Below are 7,924 nucleotides of genomic sequence, written 5' to 3'. Positions count from 1 at the left end.
GCTCAGCTATAAAGAAAGATTAACTAGAAGCTTTTATAGGTAAATGGATTCAACTAGAGACCATCCTCATAAGTGAAATAAATGATTCATATGTGTAAACATTGTATAGCTTCCCTAGTATAAGAACCTGAATGAGTAAATAAATCTGAACTTTTCAATAGATATTGTGAAAAGGAAAATGCTCAAGTAGGAAAAAACAATTGGGATGAGGAAAAACAGAAAAGAAGAAAGAAGGGATATTGTAGATAGATTAATAGACAGATAGATACATAAGATAGATAAGATATTTGTACTACTGATTTCTATTGATTTATTGAAAGGAACAGTTAATGTGTAATTGTTTGATTAATATTACATACCTATATCTGGTTATCTGAGTAACCACTTTGAAGATAACAGTATGTAATATAAGAACCACTGTTAATTTCTCATCATCCTTGTTTTGAAATTCTATATCATTTTTATTGTTTTTGTGTTGTTCTGTGTATTCCTTTGCTTTTGTTATTTTGTTTTTGTTATTTTGTTTTGTGTATATATATATACAAGGTAGCTGGGATAAGTGTATTGCTGATGTCTATTGGTTTATTGAATAGAACAGTTAATGCTTAATTTTTTTTCTTGACCAATTTTGCATGCTTATATCTGGTAATTGGAACAACTAATTTGAAGATAACAATATGCAGTATAAAAACCATTGTTAAATTCCTGCCATCTTGTTTAATGAAGCTCTGTATCATTTCTAATTTTTTTATTACTTTTTATTTTATTACATATGAGATATAAGAATGCAACATTGGTCAAACAAAGACAATAGCAAGTGGTGTCTTCCAAGGGCTGAGGAGGAGATGGAAAGTGGAAAGTTGTTCAATACGTATAAAGTTTTTTTTTTTTTTAAGATAAAAGGAGGGAAACATTAACAGACATACAACATTTTACAACATATCACAAGCACAATACAGACAAGTTTTGGTTGTGCAAGATGAAAAATGTTTAGAGATCTGCACATCACATTCTGCTTATAGTTAATGTACCATGAAAGTACAGTAATGTACTATGCACTTAAAATTTCTTTAAAAAGTAAATCTTATGTTATTTATTTTAACTATCAAGAAGAAAAAAGTCTCTACAGCCAAAAGGTAGTTGGGGAGATACAAACAAAGTAAAGGATAACAAAATTTAGTTTATTCAAAACAAGATCCCAGGGAGAATGTGTATTTTAGGCACATAAAAGACTCATGATTGAAACATCATAAAAAACAGTAATTGAACAGTTACAATGTAACTACATCACTTATGTGAAAATCTAATCTGAGGGGAAAAATTATGTGTATACCTGTCATCACAGCACTTAGGAGGCTGAGGTGGGAGGATCACTGCGAGTTCGAGACCAGCCTAGGCTACGTAACTGAGCTCAAGGCCAGCCTGAACTGCATAGTGAGACCCTGCCTCAAAAAGACTAAAATAAAAAAATTATGTGAGAAGCTAGGACAAGTATATCCTTGTTAACTATGCAATTAATGAAGCCATGATCATTTAGAGGTCCTGTGACAATTTCATGAAGATTCTACTGTGTATCCTCACATGCCATTGCTCACAAAGCAGATGAGGTAAGAAAAGAGATGGATCAAAACAAGCTCTGTCATTTTTGATGAGAAAGTGTTTTAGAGTACATAATGCACTCAGAAATTTTGGGCAACCTTCCTATAAACAAAATAAAGCTCACAGCCAAGCTCATACTATAAATGTGAAATTACTGCATTACCCTACTTTTAGTGCAGCAGTTTAAAAAGGACAATAATGAAGATGGGGTACTTATGTAGACTTGATCTCTCCATATACTGCCTATGGATATCAAAACTGTTCTGCTAGTAACAATATTTTCTTGAATCCCTATATTGCTCTACAGAGAATCTATAAACATATAACAGAGTAGTAATGATGTATTGGGTGATTGGTAATTATAACATATAAAGAAGGGAAATAAATGACAAAAGTGTCATAAGAAATGGATGAAAGTTACTGGGCTTCTCCAGTTTTTAAACTACCTGAAAAATGAAAAGTGTTGTTTAAGGCAAATACAGTGATTAAAACTGTGTATTCTATCTAAAGTATCATACTTTAAATAAACTACTAGTAATTTTTAAAATATATTGCTAATATGCTCAAAAAAGATAAAAGGAAATAATAAAATGTTCAACTTAATTCAGGGACAGTAGAACAAAAACAATTCTGAGAATAAAGAAATGAGATCATATAAAATTTAAGATTCTGTACTGCAAAAGAAACAAACAACAGGGTGAAAAGACAATCTAAAAAATGGGAAAAGCTTTTTGCCAGCTATTTATTAGGCAGATCACTAACACCTTGAATATACAAAGAACCCCCAAAAGACAGGCCACCAAAAATAAAAGGTCCAATAAAAAAAAAAAAAAACGCATCTGAAATGAACAGACACTTCACAAAAGTACAAAGAGTCAATAAATAAATGAAGAAATGCTCAAGATCTCTGGCTTTTAATTTGTACTAGAGAAATGCATATTAAAACAATATCGAGATTCCACATTATCTCAGAAAGAATATCTCTCATCAGCAAATTGAATAATAGCAAGTGCTGGTGAGTCTGCAGGGGAAAAGGAACCCTTCGATACTGTTGGTAAGGAACGTAAAGTGGGCCAGCTACTTTGGAAATCAGTGCGCAGGTGCCTCAAAGGACTGAAATTAAAATTTCATTTGACCCAGCTACTCTCCTTCTAGATATCTTCCCAAAGGAGTTGAGGACATCATATTGCAGTGATATATGCATACCCATGTATGGCAGCACACTTCATATTAGTTAAATCTTGGAAGCAGCTTATATGTCCATTAACAGATGAGTGGATAATGCAAATGTGGTTTTTATACACAACAGAGTACTATTCTGACATAGAAAAGAAACATTAGTCATTTGTAAGAAAATGGATGCACCTTGAGACCGTAGTGTTAAGTGAAATAAGACACACAAGCTTAAATATTGCATGGTTTCTCTTATGAGAAACCCAAAGTACAAATAAAGAGCAAAATAAAATATATATGATAGAAAGTATGAAAGTAGATCTTTCTAAAAGGGGGAAGGGACCAGGCAATGGGGAGAAGGGGGTGAGAAAAAAATTAAGATGTGTTATGTACATGTACTAACTCCGCACAAGGAGTGTAAGCATTATATCGCAGATGTATACAAAAAAAAAAAAAAAACAGAAGCAAGAGATGGATGGGCAAGGGAGGGAGGGAAGGGAAAGTGAATGAAAACAGAAATTAAGATATATTATGTATATGTACCATTTCCCCACAAAGAATGTAACATACACTGGTAAAACTTTTCAAATCTCTGGAATATAGAAAACAGAAGAATGTACAAATATGCCTTATATCAATTCAAATATTTCAATAATCACTTCAAATGTAATGATGTAAATACATGAATTATAAGACAAACAGAAATGATAAAAATTATAACAAGTTTGTTTGGTTCTTTAAATATCAAAACTAAATTAAAAAGATTCAGGTTGAAAGTAAATGGATAGAGAAATATATCCTATTCTAACACTAATCAAAAGTCAGCTGGAATACTATATTAATTTCAGACAAAACAGACCACACAAAAAGGAAAATATCAAGAATAAAGGGGGAGGTATTACATAATGGCAAGTGGGTCAATTCAGTTCTTCAAGCAGGTATAAAACCTAGAAAGTGCCAAAATATTTGGAAGAAATTTTTACAAAATCCATATCTGATAAAAGATCTGTACCCAAATCATAAAAAAAAACTCAATAGGAAAATAACCAACTATATAAATCGTCAAAGAAGATGTAGATGGCAAGCATATGAAAAGATGATCAACATCATTTAGAAGTGAGGAATTACAAATTAAAACAATGAATTACAACTATACTATTATTAGAACAGCTAACATCTAAAACCCTGGTAATGCCAATGCTGGTAAGAATATGGGAATGTAAAATGATACAGCCACATTAGAAGACCATTTGGCAGGTTCTTACAACTGTGTTATCATTATGGTCCAGCAATTATGTTGCCTCTGTTTGAGAGATTCTTGTGTTTTGCATCCCCTTCTTTACTGCTCAAAGACTGTAGCTGAGGGGCTGGGGATTTAGTTCAGTGGCACAGTGCCTGCCTGGCAAGCATGACGTCGTGAGTTCGATTCCTGGTACCGGAAAAAAACAACAAAAAAAAGACTGTAGCTGGTTTTTTCAGAATTTACACTCTCTAGAAACTCATCCATTTATTTTTGAGTGCATGATAAGCTAGATGATTCGTTTATTTGCACCTCTAGCTACTCTTCTACTTTTAAGGCACACTGGAAACCATACTGAACATGGAGCCACTGGATATGTGAAACTGCTCTAAAATGCTATTGATAGAGATAATTGACATCAATATTCTCATATTTCTTCAATCCTATATGGATATTTATCCCTTCTTCCCTAGAAATAGTAACTCTTAAATAGAAATTAGTATATCCCTACATTACTTAGTTTTCCTTATTTCCTTATTTTTCCTTATTTGGTTATTTCATCATTACCTTATTTGACCAGACTTATCTTAGTTACTTTCTCATTGTTGAGACAAAATACCCAACAGTCAAAATTAAAGAAGAAAAGGTTTATTTTAGCTCACAGTTTATAGAAGTTTTAGTCCATAGCTGACTTCAAGGCAGAGTGGCACGTGAGAGGAGAAACAGTCCATGGCAGGTCAGGCAGGAGGAAGCAGCAGCAGCAGCAGCAAGCCTGCCTTTCAGACTATGAACCTATTGATTGGTGCCACCCACAACTATAGTGGGCCTTCTCATAATCCACACTCAGATGTTAATCCATATTCACACACACTACAGCCAACCATCTCCAAAACCCCCCACTTATGCACACATGAAACTTTGGGGAGACATCTAGATTTAAGCCATAACAAGGTTCTTCCTTCCAGGACACAAAAAGCTTCTTCTTTTATGGGTAGCAAAAACTTTTATATCATATTCTCACTTATTTTCTAAATGATTTCTTTAAGCTTAATCTTTTAGGCTTTGAGTTGACTTATGTACAACAACTTACAGAAGTCTCAGAAAATACTTTTTCTCATATAAAATCCAGGCTTTCAAAATCTTTATCACATTGTAGACTCAAAACTTTGATTTTAAACTCAAGCTGAGAAAGTATTTCCACATTCTAGGCAGCTTATGCTGTTCCTTTCCTAGGGCAATGAATTTGGATTTAAGACACGGGCACTGCAAGCAAAAAAGATAAGTTTGTCTCCATGGAGGACCTTCATCTCCTGTCAGGACAATTTGTTCACAACTACTTGCCTAGAAAATATATTAAATCTACAAGAATAAGTAAACTACATATACTTCATTAACTCCTGCTTACACATAGCTTCTCTAAACTCTTTGTATAATAGTTTCCTGCAAGCAATTTAAGGTTATATTTTCTGGTCATATTTTCACATGCAAGTATATGAGGTAGATTATTTGGTCAATCACATTTGTTATCAAATGCATATTTCTCCAAGCAAAAATCCTGGAATAGGGATAGGATGTCTAACTGAAGAAAGAAATGTAAATTCTCAAGGTATACATTTGTAGGACCATTCATGGTTTACAAAAGCCCTGAGCATACATATATAAAATTTTCATGGAATATAGGCTTATGTCTTAAGAAAACAAGAATCAATGCTCAGCATTTTACTTCCTTCATTATTAACAATAACCATGACCACAACAAGAAATAACTGTTAAATACTTATGAGTCTGCCACTAAAATGACTGTTGTCCCATTTCTCCATGTTAAATGTTTATCTCTTTGTCATAAGCAACTTAAAAAATCGAAACTATGAAACTAGCCTGAATCTTTCAACTATTTACTTGTTTCAACATTTCTAAATGAGTTTCAACTACATTATTTCTTCTGTATTTACTAAGATTCTACTGTAATGAAAGGTACCAATTCTCTTCTATTTAACTACACCTATAGGGACTTGTGGATTCTTACTTTATAAAATTGGTAATAATCCCTTACTCACTATTTCTTTTAATCTATAATCTATCCAAAATTACCCAGCAAGAGTCCCTTAAAATTTTCCTTTTTTAAACTGACTAATATTGCTTTTTTATTACCATTATTAACTGCTTTCTGTTCTTACTTTTGTTTCCTTGTACTCTTGTTAATATATTGTACTGTGGGAGATTCCTAATAAAAATCTCAACATTTTCTTAAAAGATTTGTCATCAAAATGACCTTCAACTGCTATAAAATTTTCTACACTAAAAAATAATTTATGAAGACTGAAGAACACTTGCCTACCATCCACAAGACTCTGAGTTTAATTCCCAACACCACAGGGACAGAAGTTGCACTCAGGGTAGAAGGGAGAAGAAGAAGAAGAAGAAAGAAGAAGAAGAAGAAGAAGAAGAAGAAGAAGAAGAAGAAGAAGAAGAAGAAGAAGAAGAAGAAGAAGAAGAAGAAGGGAGGAGGAGGAGGAGGAGGAGGAGGAGGAGAAGGAGGAGGAGGAGGAGGAGGAGGAGGAGAAGGAGGAGGAGGAGGAGGAGGAGAAGAAGAAGGAGGAGGAGGGAAGGAATAATAATTTACAGGTGAAAAAGATGTTGTCAAATCTCAGACGCACTAAACATCTCTTGTTTTTCACCATTTGTTAATGTTTACCACAATTTGGAAAGGTTTCTCTGTCTGTTGTGGCATGGCCTGGTTTCTGGAAGAGCTCCTGAAAGCCAGAGCCTGGGCCTTTGTTTTAGGAGTTCATGCTGGTCTATTAGGTTCAGTTAAACTTTTTGTCAGGTCCAGTTTCTGCATTGAGAAAGAAAACTATATAATATTTTAGCCACAAGTTCTAGTTTAAGTTTTCCCATCAATGTAAAAGTGAGCTCTGTAAATAATCATATCAGTGTAGTTAAGGAAGGAACCTTAGAATCTTTTAGCTTTGCATTTTGGTGATAACCAGCATCTTGCCCAGCAAGTGATTCTGGCTTGCATTCCAAACCTTACCCTATAAAGTCCTGAAGATAGCTGAGTACCTGATGCCAGGAACTGATGGTACCTGGACTTTTTCTTAACTGACCTCTGATGTGTTAAGAGTTCTTGACAAAGCCCATATACATACCTTTGTAAATATCCAATGATGGTGTCATTTCTTCTAAGATTTCTGTCCCAGGTTTATTAGATGCAAGCATCTAGATCTACTCTGATAAATTTATGAAGATTAAAAAAAGAAGAAATGAATTCTGCCTATGACTTATCTCATTCAGCTTTCCCACTTATCCACTGGGAAGCTGACAGTGTCTTCTTGTCCACACAATAAAATGTGTGGCTTTAACAAGATGCATAGCCCAGGCACAGAAGGGTGACTTTGTTAGAGCCCTTGTTTTTATAAAATCTCCTATATCTTACCTTATAACTTATCTCTAATAGGAAAAAATATTTACCCATTTATTTTAGAATATAGGGTACTGTTTTTCACATATTCATCCTCATGGGTGCATTTTATCATCTTTAATGTCTTTGATATCCGCAACTTGTGTTGTCATCTTTTCTACTGCACAAAGTACTAAGCTAGAAGAAAATTCTGAAAACAGATTCAGTGTGGTGTGGGATTCCTGTTTGTTTTCTGAGGGTGGAAACCTGTATTCCATGTAGTATAGGAAAATTGTGCACGCGTATGCTCAGGACCTTGGTAAGTTATGAATGGCCCTACAGGTTTATAGGTTAGAAATTTGAAGAATCATATTTTTGCTTCAGTCAGACATTCTGTTTACTGGGAAAAATTCTCATTTGAGCAAATGTGATTGACCATACAACCTATCATTTATGTAAAATACCTGTATGAGAACCCGGACAGATAATATAAGAGCCATTAATGTGGGATA

The sequence above is a fragment of the Chinchilla lanigera genome, unplaced genomic scaffold (genome assembly GCF_000276665.1).
Source record: "Chinchilla lanigera isolate Chin_1 unplaced genomic scaffold, ChiLan1.0 scaffold00001, whole genome shotgun sequence".
Lineage (NCBI taxonomy): Eukaryota > Metazoa > Chordata > Mammalia > Rodentia > Chinchillidae > Chinchilla > Chinchilla lanigera.
This window is presented reverse-complemented; position numbering follows the sequence as displayed.